Raw genomic sequence first — 19,872 nt, 5'->3', positions numbered from 1 at the left:
AGGGTGTCAGAAGATGGAGAAGACAGAATTGAAGCAGCTCAATGGAAATGTGACATATGTAAATCTAGAGTTCCACCAGAGATGTTCACATGAACTATTTGTGCCTGAACTGTGGTAGAGTATTCCGAGTTCATATTGATCTGATCAGCCACAGTTGGACACCATGTAATTTGTCTCAAACATGGTGATATTGTTTTGATCTTCTTTGATAATGAAGCATAAGAACCAGCAACAACCAACCAGCAGTGATTTCAGTCCCAGGAGAGTAAAGATTAAAGTCTTTTTCAGGGTCTTTTGTTTTTCCTCTTTGCTAAGCAAACTTTGCTCTGAGGGACCTCCCTATCCTTTTCTTCTTGAGATGAAAGTCATTCCTCTAAAAGCTACAGATAAAAGGAGATAAGTATATTTTTAAGATTTCTTATTGAAGATCATTTGGGAAGCTGAATCTATACAGAATGTTTTTTATTTTAATAAAATCTTGGACATAGGTTCCTATTTACTGAGATACCAGTGGAGTACTACTGTTCTCACCCTTTCTGCTTCTCTGAATGAAGTACAGAAAAGAAAACTCTCAGCTTGTCCTCAGTTCTCAAATAACTCACTATTTTTAAGTACTCACAATTTTGTCCATATGAGCACTTTACAAACCTCCAATCCCAATAACATTTAATTTTCAATATAATTTTTTTTAAATTTTATTTTAAATCTATGAAAGAGGACAAATGCTCAAATAACATAATATAATAAAAATGAATGCACATGAAAATGCAAATCTATCATGTACAACATGCTATTCCTTTTGAATATATAATAAAGTTATGTAAACTTTTTCCTTTTTTTTTTCCATTGTCACAATTTATTTTTTTGGTTTTTGTGAGGCAATGAGGTTAAGTGACTTGCCCAAGGTCACACAGCTTAGCAATTATTATGTGTCTGAAACTGAATTTGAACTCACCTGACTCCAGGGCAGGTGTTCTATCCACTGCACCACCTAGCTGCCCCAATTCCTTGTCACAATTCAAGTGAGATTCATTATAGAACTGCCAATATAGTATAGAATGCCAGAAACTGTCTGCTGATATTTGTGCAAAAATAAAAATCTGTTTTTCAAATCTCCTAAGACTAAACTTCACTAATGTGAAGTTTTTTCTTTACTTTTTTTAGGTGTGAAAAATTACAAATCTGTACTGTTTTGAATAATGAGTTCTTTGTCAATTTTTGTTAGTGTTTGGAGTTTCCTTTTGCTTAACAATGACTGATTTTAATGGCCAGATCTTTTATGTACATTCTAGGACTCCCTGAAATGTGATTTAGGGGTAATAGGAACTGTGTCTAGATTTCCTTTAATACTCAAAAATTCCAGACGTGTAAACTTGTGAGAATTCTTCAAATTCACAGGAAGACTTACAGAATGTTACAATCATAGAATTCTGTGAAATATATAAAAAAGCCAATATTTGGGGCTGTGCATAGGAAAATAATTCCATATATACATTTTAAAAATATTGAAGTAGCTAATATGACATGCCTTATGAAGACTTTAATGAAATTTAGAAAAACAAGTCTCATAGTGTTTACTCATTTCATTAAAAAGAGCTACGGAAAAAGAAAAATCTATTCATCTTAATATTTATTAAATTATAGAATGTATAATATATTATATATTATATAATTTACATATTGCAAATTATATGCCATATATTTTAAAAATCAATCCAACAGAAATGTTAAGAATCTTTGCCTACTTTTTTGATGAACAGTGGCATGGTATGTCTTGATGACTCTACCCTTCCTGGAATTTACTTGCAAATACATTTTTCATATAAAGAGCTCAGACTTGACATTTATAAAAGTTATTTATCAATATTAATATTTCTTGGGATCTCAGGAAGATTCCTATTCTTAAAAATATATACTGTCCTACTTAGAACTTCAGCTAAGCCTGCCCTCAGGTTTCTCTATTTAAGTTTGTGTATTGATTTGAGTAATTCATATTAATCTCTAAAGCTATTCCTCACATCACCATTTCTGTCAGAACATTGTGGACTTTGTCTATGAAAAATCGAATCTAGTTCACAAACATTTTCAGAAAGATTCTCTAGTATTTCAAAGCAATAGTTGTTTTAGATCTAAAATGCCAAATTCACTTTCTGAATAATCCACACAGAAGACAAAGTTCAATGCAGCATAATGTCTCTAAACAGTTTTTTTTTTTAAATCAGATCTACTTATTAACAATCTGCCCTTCAGGAAAGGACATCTCTTCAATCTGCATCATATTTGTTATGTCTTTGTTTATATCATAGGAGATAAGATTATAGCAACAAGTTTTATTTTTTTCTTTTGTTTAGTTGTAAAATTTATTAAACTCTATTGTCTTTTACAAATCCTTGATGCTTATAAATTTTTGCCTGTTGCTCATAAATACTCTGTATTTTAATAAATCTTATTCTTTATTCTAGTTATTTTTTTAAAAAATTGAAATAAGTTTTTGAATTCTAGACTTCGATTAAACAGACTAAAACATCCATAGTAGTTCTACTTAACTTGTGTGTCTATATGTATTCTGATTTTGTCCTTCCAAAAATATTAAAACGTCATATTCTTGCAACTGTATTTTTAAAATCTGAATTCACTTCAATAAAGCAAAAAGAAAAACAAACAAGCCAAAAGCAACAACCAAAAAAAAATAATCTAATTTCTTCAGTGAGAAAATCCAGGGATGTTTGTTTCATTGCTTGGATTTTTTAATTATTTCTTTTTTGAATTTTGATGTTCAAGTTTTTTTGGCATATGTTTTTGTGGGTGAACTACATTAAGTTGTCTATGTATATGCATTCTATAGAGAGCAATATATTTTACCCTTATGAAGATCATGTTTTCTTTTTCTTTTTATGGTTTACTTATTATATATTATTATAATAATCTTATTGTGAAAGTAAACATTAACCTCCCTCCCCACCAAAAAAGATAGAGAAAACTCAAGACAAATGAAGTGAGAGGGAAAAAAGAAGTGTACTTCAGTCTGTGTCCAGATTCCATCATCTCTGTCTCTGGGATGAGTTACATTCTTTATCCTAAATCCACCAGAGAAGTTCTTTCAATATCTTTTCCCACAATTGTTATTACTAGCTGTATTTCCCTCCATTCTATTCCTCCACACTCCCATTTATTCTATTCTCTCTCTCCTTTTACCCTTTCTCTTCTCTCCTTCACCTCTCTCTCCCATTCCGAAGTATGTTGTATCTGAGTATCTTCTCCTATGATCTTCCTTCTCTTTTATCACTTATTCCTCCCTTCCCCTCCCCATTCTCCCTTAACCCAGTCTTTTCCTCTCATTTGTCTCTAGGGTAAGATAGATTTATATACTGTATTGAGTGTGTATGTGATTTCTTGGCTGAGCCATTTCTGATGAGAATGAAGGCTCACTCACTCCCCCTCACCTTCCCTCCCTTCCAATCCATTGCAAAAGCTTTTTCTTGACTGTTTCATGTGATATATCTTAGCCGATTCTTCCTTTTCTTTCCCTTTCTCCCAGTATCTTCATTTTCACCCATTGACTCCATCTTTGTACTATACTATACCATTATATTCAATTCCCTCCTATGCCTTATATATGCTCCTTCTAACTACTCTTATAAATGAGAAGTTACATATGCTGCATAGGTTAGGTCCTGAAGAGATAGGCAAAGTTAAACAAGTATAGCCTTGAAAGTATGACCAGGACCAAACAAGGAAGTTAAGAGGTTCTTTTAAATGCTCAAGCAGTTTTAAATATGTGCATGAGATTGCTTTTGTTCATCTTCCCTCCCTGTACATCAGGGGTGAATTGGGGGTCAATGATTCTCTGTATACAAGAAGTAAATTGAGGATCAGTAATTCTCTGTAGCAAAACTATAAGGCCTTACCATGGAAAATCTTATATCCTAAGGTATTAACCATACATATGGTCAGGTCTTCTTTTTCTGTTGTCTGCTCATTTCTTCAGCCTATAACAGATATACCACAATTCCAAGGCTTTGGGGGTTTTTGGAGGGATACCCTATAGGTTCTTCAATTCCTCAAAAGTCTTAGGAGAGGCTCTGACTGCTCTCCTGGCCTGTGCTCTGGTCTGTGGATGACTACAGGCCCTCCCCTCTGCCCTGGAGCTGTGAGGAGGATCCTTGCTTCTCTATGGTAGTATGGGGGCCCAGACCACAACCTGGATCTGAGTGTGGACAAAGCAGCAGAGTCGTGCCCCAGGGAAAACAGAAAGACCTCCGCAGTCTCTCTCCATCTCTTTGCCATTTGTGGACTGAGCACTCGAAGTGTTGGATGGCTCTGCAGGTTCCACCAAAGAGCTACTCTGAGGTCTGTACTGGCCAGTGCTCCATACTCACTTCTGCTGCAGCAGAGTTCCCTAACCACCCCTTCAAGCCCTGGTGATCCCTGGGCCAGGTGGTCTGGATACTGCCCTCCTCTGCACAGAACCATGTGCTCCTGGAGATCCAAGGGGCCTCCATGAACCCTGGTGTCCCATGGGCTATTCTTGGAAGGCTAGACTGGTTTATTCTGGCTGGACTATTCTGGGACTGACTGTGCTACAACTCTTTCCAACCCCAGGCCTAGTGAAACAGGCCTTTCCTGCCAAGTTGTCTTGGACTGGAAAATTATATCAAACTTTTGGTAGGTTCTGCCCCTCTAAATTTTGTCCAGTGCCATATTTTGATGGCTTTTGGAGTTTTTATTTTGGGGAGACACCCGGCAGGGTCCTCAATTCCTCCAAGGTCTTATAAGAATCTCTGACTGTTCTCTTGGTCTCTGCTCTGATCTGTGGATGACAACAAGCCCTCACCCTGCCCTGGAGCTGAAAGTAGGGTCCCTACTTCTCTATGGTAGGATGGGAGTCCAGACTGAGACTTGGATCAGAGTATGATAAAAGCAGCAAAGTCTTGCCCCAGGGATAGCATCTGCTGCCATCTTGGCTATTTTTGCTGCATTCCTTCTGCATTGTTCTCCTCTTTTGCCTATTTCTATTCCCAATCAGTGATTCTTTCTTTTTATCTTTGGTGAAATTTACTACCACAGATTCAGATTTTTCTATGCTATCAATTATCTTTTTTTGCAGGAGAAAATTCAATTCTCAAAATTCTTATTTCTTTCTTGCAGGAAAGGTTAGGAAACATTTTGCTATGCTTTCTTGCTATCACTTTCCTGAGAGCTTGGGAATTCATAGATTCTACTGCTGCATTATGTATTGATTAATGTTTATTTGTTTTCTTATATTTATTTATCATTTGAAAGTGTTGAGATATTTTATTATCTATTTTATTATATTATTAATATCTTCTTTATTAGTTTAATATATTATTTTTCAAGGTCTCTGACTTCTTGAAAGCTTTAGTAATTCCAAGAATTTTCATTCATTTCTTACAGTTTAACTCCTGCTTTGATAGTAGATTCCTTAATGTTTGCACCTCAAAGTTTATCCTTGTGCTGTGCCTTGTGACTTCTGAAGGGCCAAATTGACTTCAGTTAGATAGAAACACCTTTTTTTTCAGATCTGGTGGAGACTGATACATTTCCTGTTCCAATTCCCTCTTTCCCTTTATTTTTAGCTAACAAGAGGCGAAAAATCTGTTTCTCTTTTACACAGATTGGAGTTGGGAGAATTGGGTTGTGTTGTATGGCAAGTAAAGTCACTCCTCCAAGTGTTTAGGGTCTGTTGAGAAAGGGAATTCAGAGAGGTCATGTAAAGGATTAGAGATAATAAGACTTTTCTGTCATTAGTTCAATTCTTGGTATTTAGAAGATGTGATAGCTGATGTCATCATGCATTAGCATTTCTTATCTATTATATAAAGACTTTATCTAACTTATAAGAATATGTGTCATTTCCTAGTTGATAAAGGGTCAAAGGATTTGAACAGGTAGTTTTTCAACAAGAGTCAAAAGTATATCAAGTATTATGAAAAATGCTTGAAATCCCTATTGATTAGAGAAATGGAAATTAAAACAGCTTTAAGGGTATCATCTTAACCTTTTAGATTAGGTAGAATCATAGAAGGAAAAAAGCAACAAATGTTAGTGACTACAAATAATCATTTTATGTGTTAAGTACACTAATCAACTACAAAGGACCTATGAAGGATTTGGGGGCAGGACTATGGAAAATTTGAGAGTCTTTGTGTACTGGAAAGGATAGAAATTTCTCCTCTTGTTGGTAACATCATTAAGAATCTTTGATCAGGGGGTAGAGCAAAGATGGTGGGCTGAAAGCAGGATCTCCCAAGAACTCTAATCCCCCAAACCCCCCAAATACAAAGAATGCCTCGAGCCAAAATTTAGTGGGGCAGAACCAACAGAAAGACTGAGTGATATATTTTCCCAGTCCAAGATAACTTAGAAGTTACACGGGAAAGGTGTGTTTCACCAGCACCAGGAGTTGGGAAAAAAGCCACAGCACAGATTAGACCAGCCAGCCCAGCCCAGAGATCACCAGCAGCAAGCTGCTTGAAGGAGTGGTGAGAGAACTCTGCTCCACCAGAATGAGTGTGGAATGAGGAGCAGAGCCACAGAACATGCAGCAAGATTCTAGAGAAAGCAGCCTAGAACCACAGAGATGGTAAGGGAAATCTGCAGAGATTTCTCTGCTCCCCGCAGTGGTAGGACTCTCCTGTTAGCCTACACTCATATATTGCAGTTTGGGCTTTCAGACTAAGATAGCTGGATCCTGCCTTGTAGCCCCAGGACAAAGGGAAGTACTGATCCATCTACATTTCAAAGCACAGTTTAGAGAGCATAAGACCTTGGAGGAATAAAGGTTCCAATGGGGTGTTCCCAAAAAAATACAACCCCAAAACCTTGGAAGTGCTGTAAATTAGTCTTGGGCTGAGGACATGAGTAAACAACAGAAAAAGAAGGATCTTAGACATAGAAAATTAGTGTACTCCCATGGAAGATCAAAACACATACTCAGATGATGACAAAAATTGAAGCTTCCATATCCAAAATCTGCAAGAGAAATAGAAAATGGGCTCATACTATATGGAAAAACTCAACAAAAGACATTGAAAAGCAATTAAGGGAGGTGGAGGAAAAATTGGGAGCAGAAATGAGAGCGATGCAGAAAAATCATGAAAACCAAATCAAAAGTTTGGTGAAAGATATACAAAAAATACTGAAGAAAATAATATGTTAAAAACCAATTTAGACCTAATGGAAAAAGCAAAACAAAAGACAAATGAGGAGAAGAATGCCTTAAAAAGCAGAATTGTCCAGCTGGAAAAGGAGATAAAAAAGATCTCTGAGGAAAATAACTCCTTCCAAAGCAAAATAGAACTAAAGGAAGTTGATGACTTTGCAAGAAATCAGGAAGAAATAAAACTTCCAAAAAAAGCCAGAAATTAGAAGAAAATGTGAAAGATCTCATTGGAAAAACAAATGACCTCAAAAACAGAAGCAGAAGAAATAATTTAAAAAGTATTGAACTATCTGAAAGCCACAACCAGGAGAAGAGCATAGACTTCATAATACAGCAAAATTGCCCTGAGATCCTAGAAGCTGAGGGTAAAATAGAAATTGAGAGAATTCACCGTTCCAACCCCTGAAAGGGATCCTAAAAGAAAAACTTCCAGGAATATTATAACCATATTCCAAACTCCCAAATCAAAGAGAAGAATTCTAAAAGCTGCCAGAAACAGACAATTCAACTGCTGAGGCTCCATAGTCAGGATTACACAGGATCTGGCAGCATCTACATTAAGGGCACCTAGGGATTGATATATGATATTCCAGAAGGCAAAAGATCTTTGTTTACAACCCAGCAAAAATGAACATCCTCTTTAGGGGGAAAAGATGGACTTTCAATGAAACAGGATACTTTCAAACTTTCCTATTGAGATGACCAGAGCTGAATAAAAAGTTTGATCTCCAAGTACAGGATGCTGGTGAACCATAGAGGGAGTGGAAGAGAGGGACTAACTATGAGGAACTTGATGTTGAATTGTTTGTATTCCTGCATGGGAAGAAGATATTGATAACTCATATGAACTTTCTAATTTATAAGAGTTGTTAGAAGGAGCATATATAGATAGGACATAGGAAGGAGTGGAATATAATGGTATGCTGTGGTAAAGGGATGGAGTCAATGGATGATGTGGAAAAGTACTGGGAGGAAGGGAAAGGAGATGAAGAAGAAGCTGAGAGATTTCCCATAAGAGTCAAGAAAAAGCTTTTTCAATAGATTAGAGGGGGATAATGAAATGGCTCAGGGAGGAAATGACATACACACTTAATACGGTGAGGAAATCTATCTTACCCTGAAGAAGGATGGGAGGAAAGGGATGGGATGAGGGGGAACTGGGGGAAGGAAGGGGAAGGAAGGGGAGAATAGGTGATAGAACAGAGGGAAGATGGAGGGAGAGGGTACTAAGATGCAACACACTTTTGAACAAGGATGAAAGGAGAGAAAGAATAAAATAAATGAGAGTGGGGAGAAATAGAATGGTGGTACAGTTAGTAATAGCAACTGAGGGAAAAATATTGAAGCAGCTTCTCTGGTTAACTTATGATGAAGATAGCAACTCACCCCAGAGACAGAGCCATTGAAATCTGAACACAGACTGAAGTACATTTTTTTTTCTCTCTCTCTCTATTCTTGAGGTTTCTCATCTTCTTGGGGAGGGGGAAGTGCTTTATGTTTACTCTTAGTTTACTCTCATAACATTCAATTTACATCAATATATGGCATGGAAAAAATGTGAAGACTGTCAAACAGTATTCTGTAGGCGGGGAGGGAAGGGAGGGGGGAAACTGTAGAATTCAGAGTCTTGCAAAAAATGATGGGTACATATTACCACTATATATAATTGAAAAGCAAATAAAATGTTAAATGTTTTTTAAAAAATAAAACTAATAAAAAATGGGGGAAAACCATATATTAAATGACAGATAGACCTTAGAACATATAACATTTTTAATCCCAGTCGTAGAATCATAACTTGTACCAACAGAGGAGAGGAGAGTCATAGATAAAGCAAAATAATTAATACTCTAGAAATTATTTCTATTTAGCTTTGGAATGTGTGATTATACTGAGATTTGATGGGAGATAATCTTATTTTTGAAGCGTTCATTTTAATAAAATAATAAAGCCACAAAAAAAGAAGGATGTTTGATCAGATTTTCATACAAATCTATTTCAATTCTTGTTGAAGGCAATCTGAGGAATTTTTTTCTGAGCTATGATTTTCAATGTAGCATTCTCCTCTTTGGCATACACCTTCAAGTCATTTTTACAGGTTGGTTGATCATGGACTCAACAATCTCAGGTAGTTTGTGAGTGTACAGTCTTGAGCCCCATATCATTAAGACAATTAGTTAAAAAAAAAGACATAGGTTGCTGATTAACATTTCAACTATAAATCTGAGGCTTGCTATCCCATAAATATACCCTGAGTAAATGGGAAGAACAGATTCATGTACACAGCATGCTAGTTGATAGATATATAAAAGAATTATACATGATCTAGCCAAATAGAATCTCTGTCACTTTAAGAAGCTGAGTTCCTTTTTTTATTGTGACATTTCCTTGCTGCTCTTTGTGGGAATAGTATATTTGCTAGGCAGGTCTAATTATTTCATTGCTTAGTCCACTTTTTCTTTCTAACTCAACTCCTGACAGCAGAACTGACTCTCCCTCTATCAACCACAAAATAAGCTAGATTGCTTTTTTTATATCAACCCAAGGGACATGGGATGCTTCTTGGCCAGGTGGCTTTGTTTACATTTAGCCTATGAGCAAGAATTCCAAATACTCTCAAAAAGATTAAAATTGTTCATATTATTTATATGGATAAATATGCATATATAAATACATATTCATAAATAAATATGTATACATGTACAAATATATACACAACTATAACATACAACTACATTTTACATATATGCATATTTATATGCAATATAAATACATGTGTATAAATAGTCAATTACAAAGAGTGTGACACTCAAGTTTTGCAAACTTTACTACTTATGAATAGGTCACAAAATGTGATTATTTCATGTTTGAAATGAAAGTCTAAAATATAAGATCCTTATTTGCATTTCTGAAGCAATGATTTATGGACTTGGCACTTGAAGAGTGCCATTATGAACTTCTTTATTATTCTGAACTCTATTCAGAAATCTCAGTTCTATTTAAATAATTATTTATTAAATATAAGCAATATGGAATATGGACTTTTGTAATGGAAGTCAATTTATGGTAAAAAAAATAGTATTGTGAAGATATTGAGTAACAACTGGATAATCCAAAGATCATAAGGAAAGCAAACAAATTGGAGAAAATCTTAAAAGGTTCTTGCTCAGACAAGCATTTCTTATCTATTATATAAAAACTTTATGTAATTTATAAAAATATGAGTCATTTCCTGATTGATAAAGGGTCAAAGGATTTGAACAAGCAGTTTTTCAGTGAAGTAGTCAAAACTATATCTAATCATATGAAAAATGCTTGAAATCTCTGTTGATTAGAGAAATGGAAATTAAAACAGCTTTAACATCTTAACCTTTTAGATTAGATAGAATCATAGAAGGGGAAAAAGCAACAAATGTTGGAGACTATGACTAATCATTTTATGTGTTATAAGTACACAAATCAACTACAAAGGACCTATGAAGGACCATGCTGTCCATATGCAGAGAAAGAAATGATAAATAGAAGTTTGTATCTCATAGTTTCACATGTATATATTCATATAATTATATACAGATATATGCACATGTACACACCTAGACACATTCATATTTGTGTCAAATAAGTATCTCTAAGTTGAGTTGGGGATGAAAGGAAAAAATAATAAAAAATTCACAGCAGAGAGAAAAAAAACTTAGGAGGAAGTCCAAAGAACAGTAGGTTTGAAAATGACATTTAATATTTATTGCCTTGTTTTTCAAAGATACAATGAGCAGTGTGGAATGGAAATTCATGGTTCTATACTGAATTCTCATTTTTTTGTAGTACTGTGTACTTTTTTCTTTGTTTTGTTTTCAAGTTTAAAATGACTCAAGAGCCAGCGCTCTGTCTGCCACCTGCCCACCCCTACTATTATTATTAATATTTTATTTTATTTTGGGTTATGTTTTTGTTTTTGTTTTTGCAGGGCAATGGGGTTGGGGTGGCTTGCACAGGGTCACACAGCTGGGTGATTATTGGGTGTCTGGGGCTGGATTTGGGCTTGGATGTTCCTGGCTCCAGAGTCAGTGCTCCATCCACTGCACCACCTGGTCATACTTACAATCATTATTATTATTATTATTATTATTATTATCATTTTAAAATGAATTAAATTTAAAAATAAAAAAATGTTGACATATACACACAAAAAGAAAAGGATGGAGCAGAAAATAGGATCATGATTATAATCTTAGGAAAAGATGGGAGGGGTACTGGGTCAAATATATATTTGGAGGATTTAGCCTTCTTGATAGTTATTACCTTTTCATCAGAAATTATGGTAAATGTAAATTGGATGAAGTATAATAGCAAAGGATTTTGAGTTTCAGAAAGGGATGAAACATGGATCTGACAGAGTATGTTCATTCTTTGTGTTTAATATTTATTTCTCCTTGAAAAATTGTCTCAAGATATTGCTCACACTGAGTTAGATCATGATAATAATAACATGGGAAAAAAAATCTTTTGCATATGGTAGAGAAAAACATGATAATATTTTAAAGGTCTTTGTAAACCATAAAGTGCAATATAAATGTAATTATTATTTTCATTATGATGATGGATGATTATACACACATATATCTATACCTTTATCTATAGATAAATAGAGATACAAAAATTGAATGTAGTCTCTAACGCTCTCTAAAATCAAGTGATTGATGTGTGACCTTACTAAAGTGTTGTGATCTTACTAAAGGTAGTGATGCAAGCATTATATTTTTTGAAGGAACAATCAAAACAATGAGCCAGGTAAACATGGAAACTTAAAAGACAAAGAGATCCATGTTCAGAAGAATTCTGAACAATTATTTACATATTTTTTCACTCATTTATTAAATGAATTACAAATATCTTCAGGGAAACTGAGAAGTATGTTTAAGGAAGAGGGAAGTCATGTTGACTTGAAGTTATAGTGTCTGAGGAGGACTGAACATTTTCCATATTTATGAAAATTTCACTGCATTCTTTTCATATTTTATTTTTATAGTATTTCCCCCAATTACTCAATAAAACAATTTTAATGTTTAATGTTAAATGCTAAAAAAATAAAAAAAATTTCAAAAATTTTGAGTTGCAAATTTTATTCATTTGTTCCTTCTTTCCTATCCTCCCCTTCCTTGACAGAGTAAGCAATTCAATATTGGTTATACCTGTGCAATGACATAAAAATTTCTCAATTAGTATGTTCATTCAAGGAGAGGAAATAAAAATCATTGAAAGAAACTAAAATACCAAAATTATGCTTCAGTCCCTATTCAGTCAATATCAGTTATTTCTGTGGAGGTGGATAGCATGCTTCCTCATGAAATCTTTTGTATTCTCTTGGATGATTATATTGCTGACAATAGCTTAGTCATTCATAGCTCTTCACCCTGCAATATTATAGATACTATGATGTATGGTTCTGTTCAATGAAATGAATTTTGCATAAGTGTATGTAAGAAGTTTGATCCAACAATACCACTGCTGTGTCTATATCCCAAAGAGATTAAAAAGAGATTTGTTCATTTTAACCCTATTCTATTTCACATATGAAATTGTTATTTTTCTAAAGGTTATGAAGTAGTGACTAGAAAAATGAAAAATATAAGTCCTGTACCAGGGATGGGGAAAAACCCATATAGTTGTGACATGATTCAAATTCTATGCATTATATGACATCTCACAATCTTAATGGCTGATTAAAATAAGTAATCTGATTTTTGGGAAAGTCCTAAAAACCTCATAAACTCCCACTCTTACTATCCCATCTTTATCCCCTATCCCTCAAGGAATAAGAGTACTGACCTTCCTCATTTCCTACTCAGTAGAGAAGAAAGAAAAAGAAGATAAGATCAGGGAAAAGATGCTCTATTAATAGAGGACATAGAGACAGCTGACTGAGGAACTCTGAGTAAGGAGAGAAGTGCCTCCAACTGGAAGCTCTGTCAATGATGTCACAGTGGATAGAACACAGTTGGGGTCATAAGAGAGACCTCAGATACTTGAGACACTTATTCGCTTTTTGACCTTGGGCAAGTCAAAAATCCCTGACTGCCTCCCATCCAAAACCATCTTTACTTGTCCTGATTCCTTTCCAGTCATTGAAGTTACATGGCTTAGGGGGAGAAAGTGAGTCTGGTGACATAGCACAACACCAATTCACTTCCTTGTCAGGACATTACCTTCTGATGTCATTGTCTTCTTCAAGAATGAAGGTCAAACATCACCACTGACAATGGAGAAAAGAAACCCATGCCCCTAGATGAGAACTGAGTTACTATCCCATCATAGACATTGATCCTCTATTAGAACAGAAGATAGAGATTCAATGGGAACTTCCTTTTTTAAAAAAAATATTTCATATTTCCAAATAGTAACTCTGAACAATCATTTATGCAAGGTTTTTGAGTTTACATTTCTCTCCCTCCCTCCTTTCTCTGCCCTTCCCTCTGACAGACAGCAATCTGATATAGGCTATATAAGTAAAGAAGAATCAAATAAAATTAGGAAAATAAACAGAGGGAAGCAAACTTAATACATAAAAGAATTTTTAAAAATAGAAGATAGTAAACTTTACTTTGCATTTAAACACCATTTCTTCTCTGACTGTGGATGGTATTTTCATTATTTTACTACTGAAGGGAACAAGTCCATCAAAGCTGATCATCATCTAATGTTGCTGTTAGTTTATATGATGTTATTCCACTTCTGCTCATTTCACTCAGCATCAGTTCATTCAAGAATTTCTTTTTTTAAATATTTTATTCTTAATTAAATATTTTATTTATTTTGAGTTTTACAATTTTCGCCTTAATCTTACTTCCCTCCCGCTCCCCCCACAGAAAGCAATTTGTCACTCTTTACTTTGTTTCCATGTTGTACATTGATCCAAATTGAGTGTGATGAGAGAGAAATCATATCCTTAAGGAAGAAACAAAAAGTATAAGAGATAACAAGATCAGACAATAAGATATCTGTTTTTTTTCCCCTAAATTAAAGGGAATAGTCCTTGAACTTTGTTCAAACTCCACTGTTCTTTATCTGGATACAGATGGTATTCTCCATTGCAGACAGCCCAAAATTGTCTCTGATTATTGTACTGATGTAATGAGCAAGTCCATCAAGGTTGATCATTACCCCCATATTGTTGTTAGGGTGTACAGTGTTTTTCTGGTACTGCTCATCTCACTCAGCATCAGTTCATGCAATTCCCTCCAGGCTTCCCTGAATTGCCTATCCCTCCTGGTTTCTAATAGAACAATAGTGTTTCATGACATACATATACCACAGTTTGCTAAGGCATTCTCCTAAGGAAGTTCATTTACTTGATTTCCAATTTTTTGCCACCAGAAACAGGGCTGCTATGAATATTTTTGTACAAGTAATGTTTTTACCCTTTTTCACATCTCTTCATGGTATATACCCAGTAGTGGTATTGATAGGTCAAATGGCATGCTCATTTTTGCTGCACTTTGGGCATAGTTCCAAATGTCTCTCCAGAAATGTTGGACAAGTTCACAGCTCCACCAACAGTGTAATAGTGTCCCAGATTTTCCACAATCCTTCCAAAAATAATCATTAACCTTCCTGGTCTTATTGGCCAGTCTGAGAGGTGTGAGGCGGTACCTCATAGAAGCTTTAATTTGCATTTCTCTAATAATTAATGATTTAGAGCAATTTTTCATATGACTATGGATTGTTTTGATCTCCTCATCTGTAAATTGCCTTTGCATATCCTTTGATCATTTGTCAATTCAGGAATGGCTATTTTTTAAAAAAAAATATGACTCAGTTCTCTGGACACGTTAGAAATAAGTCCTTTGTCAGAATCATTAGTCATAAAGATTGTTTCCAAGTTTACTACATTACTTTCGATCTTGGTTACAGTGGTTTTATCTGTGCAAAAGTTTTTTTTTTTTAATTTAAGATAATCGAAATCATCTAGTTTGTTTTTGGTGATGTTCTCCATCTCTTCCTTAGACCTAAACTGCTCCCATTTCCATAGATCTGACAAGTAAACTAGTCCTTGATCTTATAATTGGCTTATAGTATTGTTTTTCATGTCTAAATCCTGTATCCATTTGGACCTTATCTTGGTAAAGGGTGTAAGGTGTTGGTCTAATCTAAGTTTCGTTCATCCTAACTTCCAATTTTACCAGCAGTTTTGATCAAAGAGAGACTTTTATCCCAATAGTTGGACTCTTTGTGTTTGTCGAACAGCAGATTACCACAATCATTTCCTGCTGTTGCACCTAGTCTATACCACTGGTCCACCAATCTATTTCTTAGCCAATACCAGTTTTGATGACTGATGCTTTATAATATAATTTTAGATCAGGTAGGGCTAAGCCCACTTCATTTGTACTTTATTTCATTAAATCCCTGGAAATATTTTACTTTTTATTTCTCCAAATAAATTTACATGTAACTTTTTCTAACTCATTAAAGTAATTTTTTGGAATTTTGATTGGTAGGGCACTAAACAGATAGTTTATTTTGGTAGAATTGTCATTTTTATTATATTAGCTCTACCTATCCATGAGCAGTTGATATTTGCACAGTTATTTAAATCTGATTTAATTTGTGTGAGAAGTGTTTTATAATTGTTTTTAAAAAAAAAGTTTCTGAGTATGTTTGGCAATTAGAGTCCAAGGTATCTTATATTATCTGAGTTTACTTTGAATGAGATTTCTCTTTCTAGCTCTTCCTGCTGTATCTTGCTAGACATATATAGATGATATATAGATATAGATATAGATTAGATATAGATATAGATATAGATATAGACATAGATATAGATATAGATATAGACATATATATAGATATAGATATAGAAAATTTAAGGATTTATATCTTGAAATTTAGCTAAAATTGCTAATTGTTTTCAGTAGATTTTTTGGATGATTTCTTGGGATTCTCTACGTACACCATCATGTCATCGGCAAAGAGTGAGAGTTTTGTGTTTTCCTTTCTAATTCTAATTCCTTCAATTTCTTTTTCTTCTCTAATTATTGAAGCTAACAATTCTAATATGATATTGAATAGTAGTGGAGATGATGGGCATCCTTATTTCACCTCTGATCTTACTAGGAATACCTATAGCCTTTCCCCATTGAATATAATGCTTGTTAATAGTTTCAGATGGATACTGCTAAATATTCTAAGGAACATTCCATTTATTCCTAAACTCTAAAGTGTTTTTAGTAGGAATGGGTGCTGTATTTGGTCAAAAGCTTTTTCAGCATCTGTTGATATAATTATATAATTACTGATAGGTTTGTTGTTGATGTAGTTGATTATACTAACAGTTTTCCTAATATTGAACCAACCCTGCATTCCTGGGATAAATCCTACTTGATCATAACGTATTATCCCATTGATAACCTGTTGTAATTGTTTTGCTAAGATTGTATTAAAGACTTTTGCATCTATATTCATCAGGAAGATAGATGTATAATTTTCTTTCTCTGTTTTAACTCTTCCTGGTTTAGGTAACAGCACCATATTGTATTCATAGAATGAGTTAGGCAGAGCTCCATCTTCCCCTATTTTTGCAAAGTGTTTATATAGAATTAAAACCAATTGTTGGTAAACGTTTGGTATAATTCATTTGTGAAACCATCAGGCCCTGGAAATTTTTCTTATTGAGTTCAATGATGGCTTGTTGAAATTCTTTTTCTGAGATATGGTTGTTTAGATATTTAATCTCCTCTTCATTGAACCCGGGCAACTAATGTTTCTGTAAATATTCATCCAATTCACTTAGATTGTCAAATTTATTGGAATATAGTTGGGCAAAATAATTCTAAATTATTCCTATAATTTCCTTCTCATTGGTGGTGACTTCACCTTTTTAATTTATAATACCACCAATTTGTTTTTCTTCGTTCTTTTTTTTAATCAAATTGACCTGCAGTTTATCGATTTTATCGTATTTTCATAAAACAAACTTTTGATTTTATTTAGTAGTTTAAGAGTTTTTTGCTTTCACTTTATTAATTTCTCCTTTAATTTTTAGAATTTTTGATTTGGTATTTAATTGGGGATTTTTAATTTGTTCCTTCTCTAATTTTTTAGTTGCATATTTAGTTCATTGATTTCCTCTTTCTCTAATTTATTCATATAAGCATTTAAAGATATATGATGTATTCCCGAGAGTCACTTTGAGTGAGGCCCATAGGTTTTGGCATGTAGTTTCATTATTGTCATTATCTAAGACAAAATGCATAATTCTTTCTTTAATTTCTTTTTTGTTCCACTCATTTTTTTAAACTGAGGTTATTCAGTTTCCAATTGGTTCTGGGTCTATATATCCATGGCCCAATATTGCATATGACTTTTATTGCATTGTGATCTGAGAAAGATGTATTCACTATTTCTGCCTTTCTGCAGTGGATCATTACGTTTTTATGTCCTAGTATGTGGTCAATTTTTGTATAAGTGCCATGTACTGCAGATAAAAAGGTATATTCCTTTCTATTCCCATTCAGTTTCCTCCATAAGTCTACCATATCTAGATTTCGAACAATCTATTTACCTCCTTAACTTCTTTCTTGTTTATTTTATGATTTGATTTATTTAGATCTGAGAGCAGGAGGTTGAGGTCTCCCACTAGAAGAGTTTTGCTGTCTATGTCTTCCTGTAGTTCTTTCAGCTTCTCCTCTCAGAATTTGGATGCTATGTCATTGGGTGCATATTTATTCAGTATTGAAACAAATTTATTGTCTAAGGTACCTTTTAGGAGGATAAAGTTTCCTTTTTTATCTCTTTTAATGCTATCTATCTTTGCAGGTGCTTTGTCTCAGATAAGGATTGCTACCCCTGCTTTTTTCACTTCAGCTGAAGCAAAATATATTTTGCTCCAACCTTTACCTTTACTCTTTATGTATCTCTCTGGTTCAAATGAGTTTCTTGTAAGCAGCATATTGTAGGATTCTGATTTTTAATCCACTCTGGTATTCACTTAAGAAAGAGTTCATCCCATTCACTTTCAAAGTTATGACTAATTCTTTATTACCCTCCATGCTCTCCTCCTTCACTTTGTATTTTCCCCTTCCCCCCCTTTTCCGTATTCCCTATTATTTTGTTTCTGAATACCACCCCCTTCAGTGTATTTATCCTCCCAAATGCACCCGCTCCCCTTTCTTTCCCTTTTCCCTTTTCCCCTTTTCCCTTCCCTTCATTTTGTTAGTTCCCCCTATTTTCTTTCCCCTTCCCTTTCTCAGTCCCCCCCTTCCTCTTTTCCCCTTTTAATACCTGAATGGTTAGATGTTTTTTAAGTTACCTGAGTATGCGTGTAAGCTGATTTAAGCCAAGTCTGATGAGAAGATTCAGGTGTCATCTCCTCCCTTCTTCCCTTCTATTACCATAGGTATTTTGTACCTCTTAATGTAATGAGTTTTACCCCATTCAATCCCCTCCCTCCTCCCTTCTCCTTCCTGTCCCCCTTTTTAAGGAGGTAGTGTTCTTAAAATCATTCTATCTGAGTCATAGAAAATTCTGAGTATCTGTCACTTCTAGCTAAGTAAATTCTGTTTAACAGAGTTAAAATTCTTGGGCATTATTAGTATTTCTCCCAAGTGGAGTTATAGTCAGTTTCATCTGTTTGGATAGCAGTTTCATGGATAGGTCATGAATGTCCATCACTTCTGGCTAGGTATATTCTCTCTGTTAGAGTTACAATTCACAAGATTTATGAGAATATTTTACCCCATACTGTGATATAGCCGGTTTCAACTTATTGGATAGCAGTTTTTTTTTTTCTTTATGCCCCCTTTTTCATAACCTGTTCATATGTCACTTGAACCTCCTGTTTGATGTCCAAATTTTCTATTTAGCTCTGGTCTTTTCATCAGGAATTTTTGGAATTCTTCCATTTCTTTAAATGTTCATCTTTTCCCCTGAAAAAGAAGTCTCAGCTTTGAGGGATAGTGAATACTTGGCTGCATTCCAAGCTCCCTTGCTTGGAATATCTTGTTCCAGGCCCTTCCATCCCTTAATGTTGATGCAGCCAGGTCCTGCATGATCTTACTGTGGCTCCTTGGTATTTAAATTGTTTCCTTCTGGCTACTTACAGGATTTTCTCTTTTATCTGATAGTTCTGGAATTTGGCCACAACATTCCTTGGTGTTTTCATTTTAGGATCTCTTTCTGGAGGGGATCGATTTATTCTTTCAATAATACTTTGACCTCTGGTTCCATGATATCAGGGCAATTTTCCATCACTAGGTCCTGAAATATTAAGTCCAGATTTTTTTTCTCCTCTTTGTTTTCAGGAAGTCCAATAATTCTCAGGTTGTCCCTTCTCAATCTCTTCTTGAGTTCAGTGGTTTTGCTGATGAGGTATTTTACATTTTCTTCTATTTTTTCTATTTTGGTTAACAGCTCTTGCTGTCTCCTGAAGTCATTAGTTTCTGCATACTCCATTCTTTTTTTTTTTTTTTTTAGGGAGGAGTTTTCTTCATTTACCTTTTGCAACTACTTTTCCACTTGGTCAATTCTGCTTTTGAAAGACCTTTCCATTTGACTAATTGAGGTTTTGAGAATATTATTCTCTTTTTGTATTTGTCCAATTGAGGCTCTGAGAGAGTTATTCTCATTTTGTTTTTGTTCAATTGAAGATCTGAGAGAATTATTGTCATTTTGTATTTGTCCAATTGTATTTTCCA

At 34.5% G+C, this 19,872-nt stretch overlaps 1 long non-coding RNA gene and 1 pseudogene across 1 annotated transcript; both read right to left on the bottom strand.

Annotated features, from left to right (window-relative positions):
• LOC141504407 (sorting nexin-7-like) overlaps positions 1 to 19,872 on the bottom strand; it is a 69,198-nt pseudogene that overhangs the window by 34,724 nt on the left and 14,602 nt on the right.
• LOC141506486 (uncharacterized) lies at positions 12,207 to 13,156 on the bottom strand. The gene is made up of 3 exons (XR_012473907.1): positions 13,010 to 13,156; positions 12,455 to 12,594; positions 12,207 to 12,372 (listed from the first exon to the last, which is right to left on the bottom strand). It is a non-coding gene; the product is annotated as an uncharacterized LOC141506486 (long non-coding RNA).

This window comes from Macrotis lagotis, chromosome 1, assembly GCF_037893015.1.
Source record: "Macrotis lagotis isolate mMagLag1 chromosome 1, bilby.v1.9.chrom.fasta, whole genome shotgun sequence".
In the NCBI taxonomy this organism is placed as follows: Eukaryota; Metazoa; Chordata; class Mammalia; order Peramelemorphia; family Peramelidae; genus Macrotis; species Macrotis lagotis.
This window is presented reverse-complemented; position numbering and strand designations above follow the sequence as displayed.